The sequence below is a fragment of the Podarcis vaucheri genome (assembly GCF_965113315.1).
Source record: "Podarcis vaucheri genome assembly, chromosome: 10".
NCBI classification, from domain to species: Eukaryota; Metazoa; Chordata; class Lepidosauria; order Squamata; family Lacertidae; genus Podarcis; species Podarcis vaucheri.
Genome location: NC_138748.1, coordinates 34,500,208 through 34,515,731, shown reverse-complemented (window position 1 = coordinate 34,515,731; position 15,524 = coordinate 34,500,208). Strand labels below are relative to the sequence as shown.

General features: G+C 42.6%; 1 long non-coding RNA gene across 1 annotated transcript in view; it reads left to right on the top strand.

Annotated features, from left to right (window-relative positions):
• LOC309542323 overlaps nucleotides 1–14,090 on the top strand; it is a 39,824-nt gene extending 25,734 nt beyond the window's left edge. The window contains exon 3 of the long non-coding RNA XR_014224200.1: nucleotides 14,012–14,090. This is a non-coding gene — a long non-coding RNA (uncharacterized lncRNA). The remainder of the gene's footprint in view (nucleotides 1–14,011) is intronic.
• Nucleotides 14,091–15,524: the final 1,434 nt, after the last annotated feature.

Here is a 15,524-nt window from a genome sequence, read left to right as displayed (position 1 = left end):
ACACCATTCAGCCTCTCTTTGCTGTGTTGATAGTTTTTCACTGAAGGATTTACTTGGTACAGAGGTTGAATATTGGCAAGTGAGCCAATTCCTGAAAGTTTGCATAATAACAATGACTTTTAAAAAATGGACAGGAAATATTTGCACTTTTCTTCTCTTAAGGCTGTAAAAGCTTTGGATTACACCTTTGATTCCTGCTTTATAGCAGCCTTTTAGATGAACTATGTGACTGCCACTTCACTCCAAAGTGTCTTAGTTATGCTAAACAGCCTTCTTTCTGAAAGAAGCTTTCAGGTGTGTGGCACATTATTAGGGAGCATTTTCCTCTGCCTCCTCTTTTGTACACCACTCAAAATACACCCTTTCTATTCCCCCATTAAAGAAGCACGTTTAAATCACTTGCAGCACAGTCTTCTATGTGTCTACTCAGAAGTAAGCACCACTGAGTTCACTGAGACTTACTCTCAGATGACTGTGTATACACTGGAGCCTGAGACTGTGCTAAACCTAGTGCCCAAACCGCCATCAACCTTCTGTGACTTGAAATAAAATGAAAGCTCATGTACAACTCTCATTTATTTCAATTGGTAGTGTGAAAGTGGCAGTATTGGAGGCAGGTGGGTTTAAAAATATTTCTGCGCCATCTTTCCATCCATCAAGATCCACAAGGCCGGCATAGCAACAATGCAAAGCAAGCAAATAAAACACAGTAAATCACCCTAAATAAGAAAACCAGAGCAGAAGCAGCAATAAAGCAATGGTGTTAAATGAGGAGGTGTTAATGAACAGTTATTCCAGATTCAGTGGTGCTATCAGGGCAAGACTTTGGGGCAGATGTTGTCAAGGATGAGCTGGGACCTGCTAGACGGAGCAGGGTTGACGTACTACATGTTGAAGTAAGTAGCAAAATGCACATTGCCATTTAAATGCTGAGGGAGGGACATAAGGCTATTAAGTCTAATTACCTAAGTGCACCACTGAACAGATTTCATCCAAAGCCTTTTAAACTATGGGTAGGCAAACTAAGGCCCGGGGGCCAGATCTGGCGCAATCACCTTCTAAATCCGGCCCGCAGACTGTCCAGGAATCAGTGTGTTTTTTCATGAATAGAATGTGTCCTTTAATTTAAAATGCATCTCTGGGTTATTTGTGGGGCCTGCCTGGTGTTTTTACATGAGTAGAATGTGTGCTTTTATTTAAAATGCATCTCTGGGTTATTTGTGGGGCATAGGAATTCGTTCATTTCCCCCCAAAAATATAATCCAGCCCCCCACAAGGTTTGAGGGACAGTGGACTGGCCCCCTGCTGAAAAAGTTTGCTGACCCCTGTTTTAAACCATTGCTATTGTAAAGGTGTTCTCCACTCTGACTACTGAAATCCCTCACAGAAAACAAACTCCAGAAAGTACTGTGGAAGAATTACAAGAGGGAGAGACTCCAGTGTGAAAACACTAAATAAAAACATATCAGGAGATTTGATTCCATCCTTCTAGGCATGAGGAGGGACAGTGGCTTCCTGCCAGGCTACAGATGTCTATCTACATAACAGTGCTAGGATGATAGGGTTACCCCATACTACTGCTGTTGTGAAAGGCCATTTAACTGTATTGCCCCATAGCACTGTTTTTGTATTTTATTACCATCTGACTTCACTGGTCACCATAGGTGCCAGCTTCCTGGGAACCTGGGTGCCTGAGCACTCACAAAATTCCCCATGAAGGGGCCGGGCACCCACAAATTTCAGTGCCAGGGCCAGGCACGCTTCATAGCACCCTTGGCCCTAGCAACCCATGGTCGCAGGGCCAAGCTGGCACTCCTGATGGTCACCACGGCTTTCCCCATCTTCATGAACATGCTTATATACTTCCCAGTTGAGGATAATGCAGAGGTGCATCCAACTAGAGGTCAGGTGAGCAGTGATGTTCCACCACACCAGCCACTACTGCTTTAGCCCATTGAAGCTTATGCTGTAATAAGTGTTAAGTTTTTTAAGGTGCTGCAAGACTGTTGTTTTGGCTTCAGAAGGCTAACATGGCTCTACCTCTCTAGAGGAGGAGGGAAACCCCCATTACATGCTGACTGGGATAGAATTGGTTCAGATGATTGATCGGCTGCCTTACCCCTTGCGCAAAGAGCTGCTTACAGTGTTTGTCTCAGAGGGATGCGTGCGCGCAGAATGGCTGGCGGCAGAACTGTGACCTTACGCAACTCTGATCCTCCAATGTATGACTCTGCCAGCTGACAGATTGTGTGGGATGACTCTGGAAGACATTGATGTCAGTATTCTAAAATTGGAACAGGCATTTTCTTTTCTTCGGCGCCCTCCATTCATCACTGCTTTCTTGTTAAATCAAAATAATCTGTGATTTAATTTTTAATTAATTTTTTTACCCAGATGGTTTTAATGTGATTAGCAGTTCCAGTTTTTAAATTGGGCTAATTACATTTTCCCGTTGACTATCTGCATGCTACTTTCTGAAATAGCCCTTTACAGTCTGAGAAATGTGTACTTTAGGGCAGCCCCCAAGCTTTTAGGGTGAGTGCAAAGTAGCAAAGTTATCAGTGACAAATAAGTGTGTGCATAGTGGAGCAGTTACATAATTTTAGACTCTATACTTAATTGGGGTGTGCGTGCGAGGGAGAATCTTTAGGCAGTTGTGTGCGCTAGATTCGCTTCAAAATGTGGTAAGCTAGCCCACATTTTAAAGCCCTCTTGCTAGTTTTGCTGGGTGGGATCTTGGACTTCTGCCTCACAGTCCTGCCTTGACAGCACCACAAAGTGTGGGTAAGGACAGCTTGATATGCTCTGTGTTTCCAAATCTGAAATAATCTCTGGAAACAGGCATAGATTGTCTCATTTGAAAGGTGAGATACATTAGTGCCATTTCCCCACTGCAATTAGACCCGTTGGAAGCCACTGCATGCAAGGCTTATGGCATATTAAACATTTACGCCGTCCATCAAATATCTCCCTAAATGGAATTTTTTTGAAAGTAACGTATGAAATATCCCAGAAAAGACAAAGGAGGAGCCCAAAGGCAAGACTGGCTCCTTTTGAAGGGAGCAGATGCACCAGCAATTAGAAATCCACAAATGAGAGAAAGGGAGCATCTTGAGGAAATTACTGGTTATCAACAAAGCAACTGAAAATGAATATCCATGTTCAGGAGGGGAAAGTGATATATGAAGACAGGATGCTTTTTTAAAAAAGGAGAAACTGCCTTGTAAATGTTGTGGATCTGAAAGTAGCATAGAGGCATACTCAAATTTGTCTGTCGGTCAAGTATATTGCTGGTTATTGCAGCCATGTGAAATTATTGCATTCAGAAGTGGCTTGCTGGGTGAGGTGGAACTGCTATGCTAGCTTCCTAGCAGGTGGGTCACTTTTGCTTACCAGGAGGGGGAGAGGGAGGACCCTGTAATAATATAGTGGGGTCAGATGTAGTTTTCCCGTCAAGCTTCATTCTGCAGTGCTAAGTGTGATTCACATTGCAATTCCCATTTACCTTTGTATGCTCCAGTGTTCATAGAATACCATGGTAGCCATGACATTGCTGGCAAGCCTACAAAATGCTAGGCTGTTTTATAAATGTAGCTAGCATGATTATTATTGTGCCCAAAGTAGCATAAAAGAATCCAAGGGCGAGAGAATCAAGGAACAACCCCCCCTCCAAACAAGGAAGAAATGAGAGAGATCTTTCTTCAGAAGGCAAGGAACTGTAAGGAACAATGAAAAAAAATCAGTCTTATCAGTGATTGGGTGGAGTGAGGATGAGACAAAAGAGCTCATTGTAATGATCGGGACATAATATGTATGAAAAGGATGACTGTGTTTTCATTATGAATGAGCGATATAGAAATTTTAATATAGAAAGTGATTTATTATATTGATCTAAGGCCCCATCTGTACTGTACATTTATACATTCACACCACTTTAAACAACCATGCAGCAGCGTAGCGTGAGTTGTCAGCACCCGGGGCAAGGCAAGTAATTTGCGCCCCCTAACCCGGGGCAAGGCAAGTAATTTGCGCCCCCCCTAACCCCTAACCTGCCGATCTGAGGCGAGTTGCCGCTGGCGCTGCCGCCCAAACCACGCCGCTTGCCTGGAGGAGGAGGGGGGCAGAGAGGCGAGGAAAATGCAACATGGCGCAGCAGTGGCGGAGGCGGGGCTGTGAGGAGGGGCTGCCTGGCGCGTCCTCCACGGCCCTGACGCGCGGGGCTGAGAGCCGCTGCCTGCCGGACGTCTTCAGCCCGGGCGCGCGCACAGCTCGTCGGTTCCGCGAGACATGGGGCTCTGCTACAGCCTGCGCCGGAGGCTCTTCGGCGACTCCGGAGGCAGCGAGCGCGCCCCCCCAGATGTTGCGCCCGGTGCGGCCGGCCCCCCTGGCACCCCCCACGCTACGCCACTGCAACCATGGTTTCTCCCAAAGAATATGGGAACTGTAGTTTGTTAAAAGTACTGAGTGCTGTTAGGAGACCCCTGTCCCCCCCCACAAGAGTCACGATTCTCAGAGTGATCTAATAGGCAATCCCTCTTCCTAAGGAACCCCGGGAATTGTAGTTTTGTGAGGGGGTCTCATAACAACTCCCAGCACTCTTAACAAATTGCAAGTCCCAAGATTCTTTGCAAGAAGCCATAGCTGCTTGAAGTGGGATGATATTGCTTTAAATGTATAAGGCATATGGAGCCTGATTCATTTTCACAACATAGCAAGGTGAAGCATGTTACTATTTTTCCCCACGTTTAAGAAATAAAAAATGAAGTCAAGAATTGTGAAATTGCTGGAGTCCATAACCAAGTTGGATAATCAACTCAGACATATAACAGCAAAGCCTAATAGTGGGCCACCTTGGCTTATCTGCTCTTATTGCCTAAACTCATCCCACAACAAAAAGGGCCTGGGGATAACTTGCTAAGGTGAATCACACAAGTGGTAGAAACATAGAAGGAGTAACCCAGAAATGTTCTTAAAATAAATCTTATTAATCTTTAATATGGTATCTCTAGTCTTCATAGATTTCAAAAATTCTGAAATTTACTCCATCATATCATGGTATTTTACAGGAAATTGTGAATGTTCACAGACCAGAAAGTGCTTCATTTCCATCATCTAGACTGAGAGACCTGTATCTGTTACTGGACTACAACTCCCATCATTCCCAGCCATTGGGCATGCTGACTGAGACTAGTGGGAGTTGTAGTCCAACAGCATCTGGTGGGGAACCTGATTGGCTGCCCCTGTCAAATTCTGTTTTAAAGGGCTTTCCTGATCAATTTTTGCTGATATAGCATTGCTAAAATTACCCAGACTATTTAGCAAGAAAACTAATGTTCTATCCCCACTCTTTGTTCCTGCTCTCTTGGACCCTCCATAGCTTTATTTTGACAAAATTCCTGTCTTCGGAGCACTTAAGAAAATAGAAGGCTCCAATTAAATTCATCTGCCAGCAAGTCACAAGCTAGAACAGACAGAAGAAATGAATACACCAGGGGACTATTTAAGAGCTAGAATTAAAGCATTCAAAATAGAGCAACGTTAGATAATCAATAAGATGGCAAATAAGTCCTCACTCATATAGTCAAATTATACATTTGCACACAATTTGGATTTCTGTCTTGCATTCTGGAGAGACATCTGACAAGAAAGAAGCTAAAATTATGCCCACAGCAGAAAATCACACCAGGAGACTAGATCCAGCTTTGCAGCATTCTGCCATAGTAATGACTATTTCAGCTGCTTTAAAACAGAGCCTCATATACACTGCACTAAGCATGCCAAGTTGAGGCACACATAGTATTCCACACACATTTCAAGTAGGGAGGAGATTGCCTCCATCATGAGAAGTGAATAGGGCAGAACTTGTGCACAGAAAACTTCCTCCACACCCACAGCAGATCACTAAGTTAGATTTTTGCCATGTCCTGGAGTCTTTAAAAAATGTTTAAGTGCAGTATGGAACTGCAAAGATGACAGTAAACAATCATATGGGTCCTTGCAGCCTTTGACTTAACCTTTTGAGAGCCAAAGCCACTTTATCAGATGTAGGAACATCATATATGATATTGGATGAAGGGCAGGTGGGTGTTGTTTGACCAAAATGGCATGGGGAGGGGCAAATGGGGAGGCGAGTGAACCAAATTTGGCCCAAGGAATGGAGGTTCTCTACCCTTGGGATATAATATCTGCAGCAGAATTATGCAAAGCAGAAACTATACAAAAATAAGGAACTGATGGAGGAGGAAAAAATAGAGTTCAGAGTTTATAACTAGAAAAGGAGGGGCTCACTGTCAACCTCCCCAGCCTTCTGACTATGCTGCCCCTCCTCTTTGCTTATATTGCCTGTCTACCTGTTTTGTTTGAACCTGCAAGCAGTGAGCAGATTGAGCAACACCCATCGTTCTCATGCACCCTTCCTTTTTTTTTTATAAATTTTTTTTATTGGTTTTACAAGAGTTTTTATAACAAACAAACATAAAAGAAAAACAGACAAACAAACAAACAAATATAATTTCAAAATGTCCTTTCATAAACTTCTTTCCTCGGACTTCCCCATACCTCCCCTTTCTGCATCCTCATGTCCAAATTTTATAGCAACTTATAAATGTTTTTTCCGATCTTAATTCATCATAGTCCTTTCTTAATCTAATCTTATATTACTGCAACCCTTTCTCTCTGTAAAATCTCGACATTCTAAACTTCATCAAGTTTATAATAGTTCTTAAGATAAATCTTAAATTTCTTCCAGTCTTCTTCCGCAGTCTCCTTTCCCTGGTCACGAATTCTGCTCGTCATTTCCGCCAATGTCATATAGTCAATCACTTTCATCTGCCATTCTTCCAAGGTGGGTAAATCTTGTGTCTTCCAATACTTTGCGATCAGTATTCTTGCTGCTGTTGTTGCATACATGAAAAAAGTTCTATCCTTTTTTGGCACCAGTTGGCCGACAATGCCCAAGAGAAAGGCCTCTGGTTTCTTAAGAAAGGTATATTTAAATACCTTTTTCATTTCATTATATATCATCTCCCAGAAAACCTTAATCTTCGGGCATGTCCACCAAAGATGATAAAAATTACCTTCAGTTTCCTTACATTTCCAACATTTGTTATCAGGCAAATGGTAAATTTTTGCTAGCTTAACTGGAGTCATGTACCACCTATAGACCATTTTCATCACATTTTCCTTTAAAGCACTACATGCCGTAAATTTAATACCAGTGTTCCACAACCTTTCCCAGTCAGCGGACATAATATTATGACCAATGTCCTGTGCCCACTTAATCATAACTGATTTAACTGTTTCGTCTTGTGTATTCCATTTCAACAGCAAGTTATACATTCTTGACAAATTCTTAGTATTGGGTTCTAACAATTCTGTCTCAAGTTTTGATTTTTCCACCTGGAAGCCAATTTTCCTGTCTTGTTTAAAAACCTCCATTATTTGATAATAGTGGAGCCAATCTTGTACTTTGGGTTTTAATTTTTCATGGCTCTCATGCACCCTTCCTGTGTACGGTTGCACAGACTGAGCCTAAAGAGTGTGATGGCCTGGGACCCGGGCTCAGACTCGGAACCAGAGGAGTCTCAATCTGCACCGGATCCTCTGCCTCAGGCGGCATCTGAACCAAGTCTGGGGCCTGATTCTGAAGAGCCCCAGTCTGCACAGGTTCCCCTGCAACAAGCACCAGCTGGGCCGAGTCAGGGGCCTGAGCCTGCCCTGGCTCCAGATGCGAGGATTACCTCGTTGCCCTCTGCTGGGCAATCAAGTACAGCTGCTCCACTACCAGTTGGGTCAGGTGAGGCTGAGGCGGCCTCTGGGTCTAGTAACCCACCGACATCTCCCGAGCTGCAGAGGCTCAGGTCTGAGAGAAGGAGAGACCTGAGTACTCGCAGGAGGAGTCCTCGCCTTTGGGCGAGACAGGGCGGGGATCAGGAGCGGCCATTACCTCGACAGAGATAAAAGGCTGTCGGGCCCTGCCCCAGGTTGCGGGAGTAACATTGCTGCTTGCTGGAAGCTGCCTGAGACCCTGTGCCCGACCTAGCCTGGTTTCCTGCCTTGAGACTTGCCTTGGCCCTTTTGGACTGACTCCTCGCAGAATCCTTGGATTCAGTACTGGACCTGGACTGCATTGCTCGGGTTAACCCCCGGGCCATCCACAGCAGTTGCTTCCAATGTTGAACAGCTCTTACCACCAAAAAGTTCTTTCTAATGCTTACCAATGGTTGTTAGCTATTACTTACCATGGTTATTAGTTATTGTGGGGTGTGAAACACAGAGCAGTCAAATACAACATTCCTAGAGTGGACATGTTTAGACATGAAGAGGGATGTTTGTCCAGCCAGTAGATAAACTTCCTGTTTCCTCCTGGGCTGTGACAAACTTCCTCTACATGTGACCAGAGGTGGGCGTGACTTTACCTGTACAGGTAACAAAAGCACAGGGCTGGCCACCACATCTCTCTCTTCTCCATTTTGCTTTCATTGAAGAAGCATCAGCCTGAGATGGACAAAGGAACTATCTCCCTATGGGATGCATTCCTGGTATATATATTTTCTAACTTTAGTCTGCCTTCTGGGATCTATCTGTGAGCAGAATGAGTGAGTAAACTATTTTATACTTTTATACAAGACTCTGTTGTGTATATTCTTTTTAAAGAGGGAATAAAAGAGGAATTAGCAGGAGACTTATTTTAGAAGCTTAAGCAGGCCTGGCAAACCTATCCACTGTGTAAGTTTAAAAGGGGAATGCTACTCTGCTAAATTGTAGAACTTGTTAACACAAGTTGGGAAGGATATAATTTAACAATATATCCTCTCCTGACTCCCTGAACATTCCCACAGTTATTAAGAACATTTAACCCTTAACTTAATGCAGACAAGATGCTGCATTAAGTATGTCAAGACTATTGAGGGCTGCTGGTCTTTTATGTCAGTATCTCCACCTACAACTGCTAAACCAAATTAGAGATGTGAATGCCCCCCCATGTTATACCACTTATGCTAGACTCCCCAGAAACTTTTACATCTACCACTCAATGAATTACTTATTTACCTGAATCTGTGAGAATGTGAAAACAGCTAAACTGGAATTATTCTGAGGCTGCTATAGATTTGGAGTACCCTTTTCTACTTTAGCAGCAGACCAAAATTTGTAATTCAAATTAAATTACTTACTCTGAAATTTATACAATAGGACAAGCTGTAAAACTTAATTACTGCAGTCCAAAAATCATTTTCAGGAGCAATTACTCATAGACTTAAATAACTTCCTTGGAACTTGATTATGTACAGGACTCTCAGGACCCTGGACAGCTCCCCCTTTCAGTCATCAATTTTATTCTCAACTGACCCCATAGCCTGGCAGCCTGTTAGGAGAAGAGGAGTTTGGATTTAGATTTGATATCCCGCCTTTCACTCCCTTTAAGGAGTCTCAAAGCGGCTAACATTCTCCTTTCCCTTCCTCCCCCACAACAAACACTCTGTGAGGTGAGTGAGGCTGAGAGACTTCAAAGAAGTGTGACTGGCCCAAGGTCACCCAGCAGCTGCATGTGGAAGAGCGGAGACGCGAACCCGGTTCACCAGATTACGAGACTACCGCTATTAACCTTAGTCCCTTGGGCAGTAAAAGGGCTATGTTTGAAAGCCCACAGTATCAGATTTGGGCCCATTCTTAAAATTACTTTCTCAAACAGGTGGATGAAAGGCAGCCACATTCAGCTAATCCAGATATAAGTAGTCATGTAGCTGAAGTCGACAAATCAGGAGTAGGCTCTTGAAATTTACTTTCCCACCAGGTTGTAATTAAGATATGAGATTCCATTGAGAAGGTGGAAAAGATATGTATCTTGAACTCAGTAGGAGGGAGGAATATGTGAAAGAAGTCATTTGAAAATAGGCACTGCTTTGATGTATGCCGGGTAGCAAATACGTGACAGGCCGGCTTTCTCTCGTGTTTCTTCGTTATTTCAGAGAGTTGCAGGCTTAATAGCAGGAGCCTATTTAACTCATATTAACTAGAACAAGTATGGATATGAATATTTCATGAGCAGCTCCTTTTCAAAACATTATGAAAAAAAGAAGAACTAAGCTGGATCACTCAGGCTGAATCTCCCCAACTAGGTACTCTCCAGAGGTTCTGGACTACAGCACCCATCAGTCCCAGTCAGTATGGCCAATAGTCAAGGATGATGGGAACTGTAGTCCAAAACATGCGAAAGACAACAGGTTGGGAAAGACTGCTACCCCCCATCGCCCTGTTACTTGTTTGTTCTTTGTGGTTCAAATCTCTGTTCCCACCACAGCACCTGAAGCTGGAGAAAGGATTGGACTGAACTTGTATAGCTTTACATTTGGTTTACAATTATTTTATCAAAGAAAGACAGCTTGTGGTGAAGGAAAAAAACCATAGATGATTTGAACAATCTATTGCTGAATAAATCACAATAGAAATAAGTGAATTTCTATGGTTCTCCCCCCCAAAAAAAATCCTATATATTTCTCTTGAAATAACAACAACTTTCCAAAATTTGTATTCCTGGATCTGATAATGCTGCTGAACTGAGAATATCATGACAATAAAGTTGCCAATTTCACAGAGTATAGTTTTGCAATCCTGATCTTCCATATTGGCTTAAAAATGTGTCCTTTCCTGAAAGACTCAAAAGATTTACTCCCATATAAAGACATTTGCCATCAAACTTTAATTTACAGTTGTGCCTGAAAATGTAATTAGAGGGGGAAATGCAAAATTACTTTTAAAGAAAGGTTAAAGAACCTAACTAGCTTGCCGTTAGAGCAGCAAGTGCATTGCAAATGGGTTTGACATCTAGCATAAAATTAGCTACAGGAAGCAGACGCTTTGCAGACTGCAAAAATTCTTATTACTCTTTGTCATAATGTTAAGAAGTAAAGAAAGGAAATCAGGCTTGGTTTTAAATAAAGCTAATGAAAATGTTGATTGTCTTCTCCTTCTGGAAACTTATCTACTGAATACAGGGGTGAGAGTGCACAAATTGGGAGGTCTAATTGCTGTCATCAATTTCACCAAACAATTCAGCAGCCGGGATCATTTGCAATAAAAGCTACAGTTCTGAGAACACTTACCTGGCAGGAAGGCCCACTGAAATTAATTGGATTTAGTTTGGAATACCCCTGCTTATGTTCAGATGAATACCTAAATGTCAATGTTACTTAACTGCACTGCTAAAAATTATAAAGAACATCTCTATGAAGCCCCTGGGAGTTTTTGTCAGGAGAACGGCCATCAAAATGCAAATAACACCCAGCTCTGTCTCTCGGTTCCATCTGAATTGGCAGAGACAATTGAGGCATTAGGGCGGTGCTTGGAGGTTGAAATGGACTGGATGTAGCCAATAAAAGAAAGTTGAATCCTGAAAAGGCAGAGGTGTTATGTGTTCTAAGTTCCCATGGTGGAGAGATGGCCTGTTCTGGACAGCGCTGCACTCCCCTGGAAAGAGCAGGTCCACCGCTTCAAGATGGTCCTAGATTCAACACTGTCACTGAAGCTTCAGGTGGCCTTAGTGGCTAGGAATACCCGTCTCCAGCTCCAGCCAGCTATAGCCGCTTTTGGACATAAATGACTTTGCCACTGTACTCTGTACTCTATGCTCTGGTAACTTCCAGATTGGGTTATTTTTATGCACCTTTCACTTGCAAATCGTGTGGTCTCTCCTTGAGCTGTGGTAAAGATGAAGTCTGATTAATCTGAGTCCATGCCACTAAAACAGGCATGTCCAAAATCCACTTTGGGGGCCTAATCTGGCCTGCTGGTCGGTTTAATCCGGCCCTTGTGGCAGTTTATTTCCTGAGGTAAAATCCTAAAAAAACCTGAGCAACTTCAAGCTCAACAAGCTCAACCCAAAAAAAAACACTCAGCAACTTCAATCCTAAAAAAAAGGTCGGTCCTTTGGTCGCCCCTCATGGCTCTTCACTTCATCAAATCTGGCCCTCTTTGAATAAAGTTTGGACACCACTGCATTAAAACAATTGTTAAAACTCCTTCCAAATTATTAAGTTTATTTGACTGGTTTTGTTGATGATGCTGTTCACAGTAATTTATATGAACGATACTGTATGTCATAAACAGTTTCACTAGTAAGTCCCTTGCTCTGAAGGTTGCAGCTATGGTGGGCGGCAGTAGTCAGTCATCAGGGATTCTCTGAGGTGTGAAACTGCTAACTTGTGCACACTATTGACAGTGAGCATCTGCTGTATATGCACAGACGTTTACTATTCCACTTGTTGCTAGTGGCTGAAACAGTCTGGATGAGTAAGTGGAAGCTTCTGTCTTCTCCCAACCTTAAGCAATGGGTTACAAAAGGAGAAGAGGCAATGCTCTGTCATAGGCTTATGTGTCAGAGTACATAGGTCACCTGAAATGAAAAAGTATTTGCTGTCCAGCAGAAAATCAGTAAAAAAAGTGGGGGAGGTGAGCCTTCTTTGGGAAGGAGTTCCACCACCTAGGCCAGGCACCCCCAAACTCGGCCCTCCAGCTGTTTTAGAACTACATCATCCCTAGCTAACAGGACCAGTGATCAGGCATGATGGGAATTGTAGTCCCAAAACAGCTGGAGGACTGAGTTTGGGGATCCCTGGCCTAGGCCCAAATACTGAAAAGGCCGTCTCCCTTGTTCTAGAGCAGGGCTTCCCAAACTAGGGTCTCCAACTTTTTTTGAATTACAGTTTACATCATCCTTGATCACTGGTCCTGCTAGCTAGGGATGATAGTAGTCCAAAAAAATCTGGAGACCCAAGTTTTTGAAACCCTGTTCTACAGCATTTTAAAATGCACATTTAATACAAGATGTGGAAAAACTTGCAGGAAAGAAATTCCACTCCTAACCCCTTTTCAAATGCTTGTTATTTATGCAATATAATCACATGAGGGGGGCATGGGGACAAACATGATTGTGGGCAATGACTGGACAAAAAATGAGGGGATGTGGAATTGGTGTACTCATCCCTTATGTGATTATGCTACACAGATAAGGAACACCTGAAGCAGACTGCAATTTGATTATTAACAGTCTTACAATATAGGGAAAAGGCAAGAGTTGGAAGAGGCTTTCTCTCTACCATGAGCCTTTTATCAGAGCATTCTTAGGTGCAAATGTAGAAATAAATAAATGGGCATGTGACCCATAACAGTTCTGTGGTTCTATGCTCTTTGCAACAAGTTAAGAAAAAGGTTACCTTGTATGCTTTCATTGAGATCTGGCTTTCCCCCTTCAACAAAGGAATCCTAAAGAACTAAAGAGACCCATTTATATGATAAGTATCACTTCCATGCCATAGGCATCTGAGAGACGCTTTACAGAGCACAAGTTGTGCTGGGGCTTAATCTGAAGGACAAACGTTCAATACATGCAAACTAGCCAAATGAAATAGCAATCTGTTGACAGAGATGAAACAATGCAAACAGAATCAAACTGAGAACAGCAAGCAACTGAAATAATAAAGGTAGACAAGACAAAATTAATGCAGCTAAGATATTCAGATTGCAAAAAAACATTTACGAAACACTCAGGGGAACTCAGTGTTGGGGAATGATCCAAGTTAATCATAATTGTATTTGTTTTTCATTTGGCTACTTAAATGGTTTAATCCTTCTGTAACATGGCTGCTCTTTCAAGATAATGAATTTGTTTGCTACTGAGCTGTTACTTTCTGTTGTGTTCTATTTATCTGATTCTATCAGCAGCTGAGAATGAAACTTAGATTAGATTCTGTTTCTTTACATGTCAATTTCTCATGGGCAATACCCAATTACAATCATACTCAGAGTAGACTCATTGAAATGAATGGACTTAAATTAATTGGTTTTAGTGGTGTGTTTCTGAATATGATTTAGCTGGATATGATTCTACGCATTGATATGCCAGTAGTTAATCGAATTGTATTCTAAACAACAACATTGGCCTTCCAGTCCTAAATATCTGCTTAAGCAGCAATTGTCCCTGTGGCAATTTTCTTTTCTTTTCTTTTTTTTACAGCTGAAATACCCTAGTTCAAGATTCCCTGCAGATGGAAACTCTCACTTCAACTGTTCATTTCAGTATTGATAATATCTAGAGATCTAGTTTGTACTGTAGTGTTTTTCACATTTTCAACTTCTGAATGAATACCACCAAGTGTCTTCTATGGTGTTATAGTCTCCCCCTCGCCAACTCTCTCTCTCATACCACTCTCAAGGTTGGTTTGATGACAATATGCAACTACTGAGGACAATAATATGGTACAAAGGAAAAGGTGCAGAAAAGGATAACTAAAGCAATCGATGGCATTGCAGTGTATGTTTATGCATAGGTTCTCAACATTATAGGTTCTCAACATTATAGCCTCCACAGCCATGCCATGAAGGAAAGCCCAAAAATGCAAGCAGTATTTATCCATTGTGCAGCTTCATTGCAGAAAAGATAACAATACCTATACCAGGAGGTTCTTCATTGGGTGAGAATTAAGCGAACTGGGTGCCAGTGTCTAAGAAGGCTTTGTCCTTGTCCCTTACCAGCCCCTGGTGCGGCAGCCTGGAGGAGAGCCCCTGAAGATAACCTCAGGTTGGTTATGGGAGCAATGTAGTTTCAGATATGGGGACCTAAACTAATAGGGTTTATGCCACAGAAAACTAATTACTGGAGGTGGCAGTGAGGGAGAGCTATTGCCTTAATGCACTGCTTGTGAGATTCCTAGAAGGACTTAGAATCATAGAGTTGGAAGGTACTCTGAGGGACATCCTGCAACACAGGAATCTCAACTAAAGTGTAGATATTTGAAGATGGCTATCATATATCCTCTCTGTCTCCTCTTAACCAAGCTAAACATACCCAGCTCCCTCAACCATTCCTCATAAGGCTTGGCTGCCCACTATGAGAAATGAGGACATGGACTTTTGGTTTGATGCAGCAGGGCTTATCCTATGTTCTTATTAGCATATTCAGCATCACCAGATACAAGGAAATAAGTCACTGCAGAATCACCCCGGTATATTCCAAATTCTTATCAAGTGTATGCACCCTATGCCTCTTACTTGAAAGTACGTCCCTGGGACTTATTCCTTAGTGCAGGCACCCCCAACCTTTTGCCCTCAAGATGTTTTGGACTACAATTCCCATCATCCCTGACCACTGGTCCTGTTAGCTAGGGATCATGGGAGTTGTAGGCCAAAACATCTGGAGGGCTGTTGGAGATGCCTCCCTTAGTGTCTATAGGCATGCCTTCTTACTGTGACTGCTGCTACCACAAAGGTCTTGGCCTTAACCGAAGGGCAATCATTAATAACATTTAAAAAGGTGAGCAAAGCCATGGACTGCTTTGAATTAAGGCTGAATTAAGAGATGCAAGAAGGCAGTTATTGCTTCCTACTGAGCACATCAAGGAAATTGTCATTATGCAAACCTACATAGCTTAACCATGCAGGTCCCCGGCTACATGCATTAGAGAATAAAGATGGAGCCATCTTGTATTTGCAAGATACAAATTGCAAGATGGAAGCAGGGGGAAGAAAAA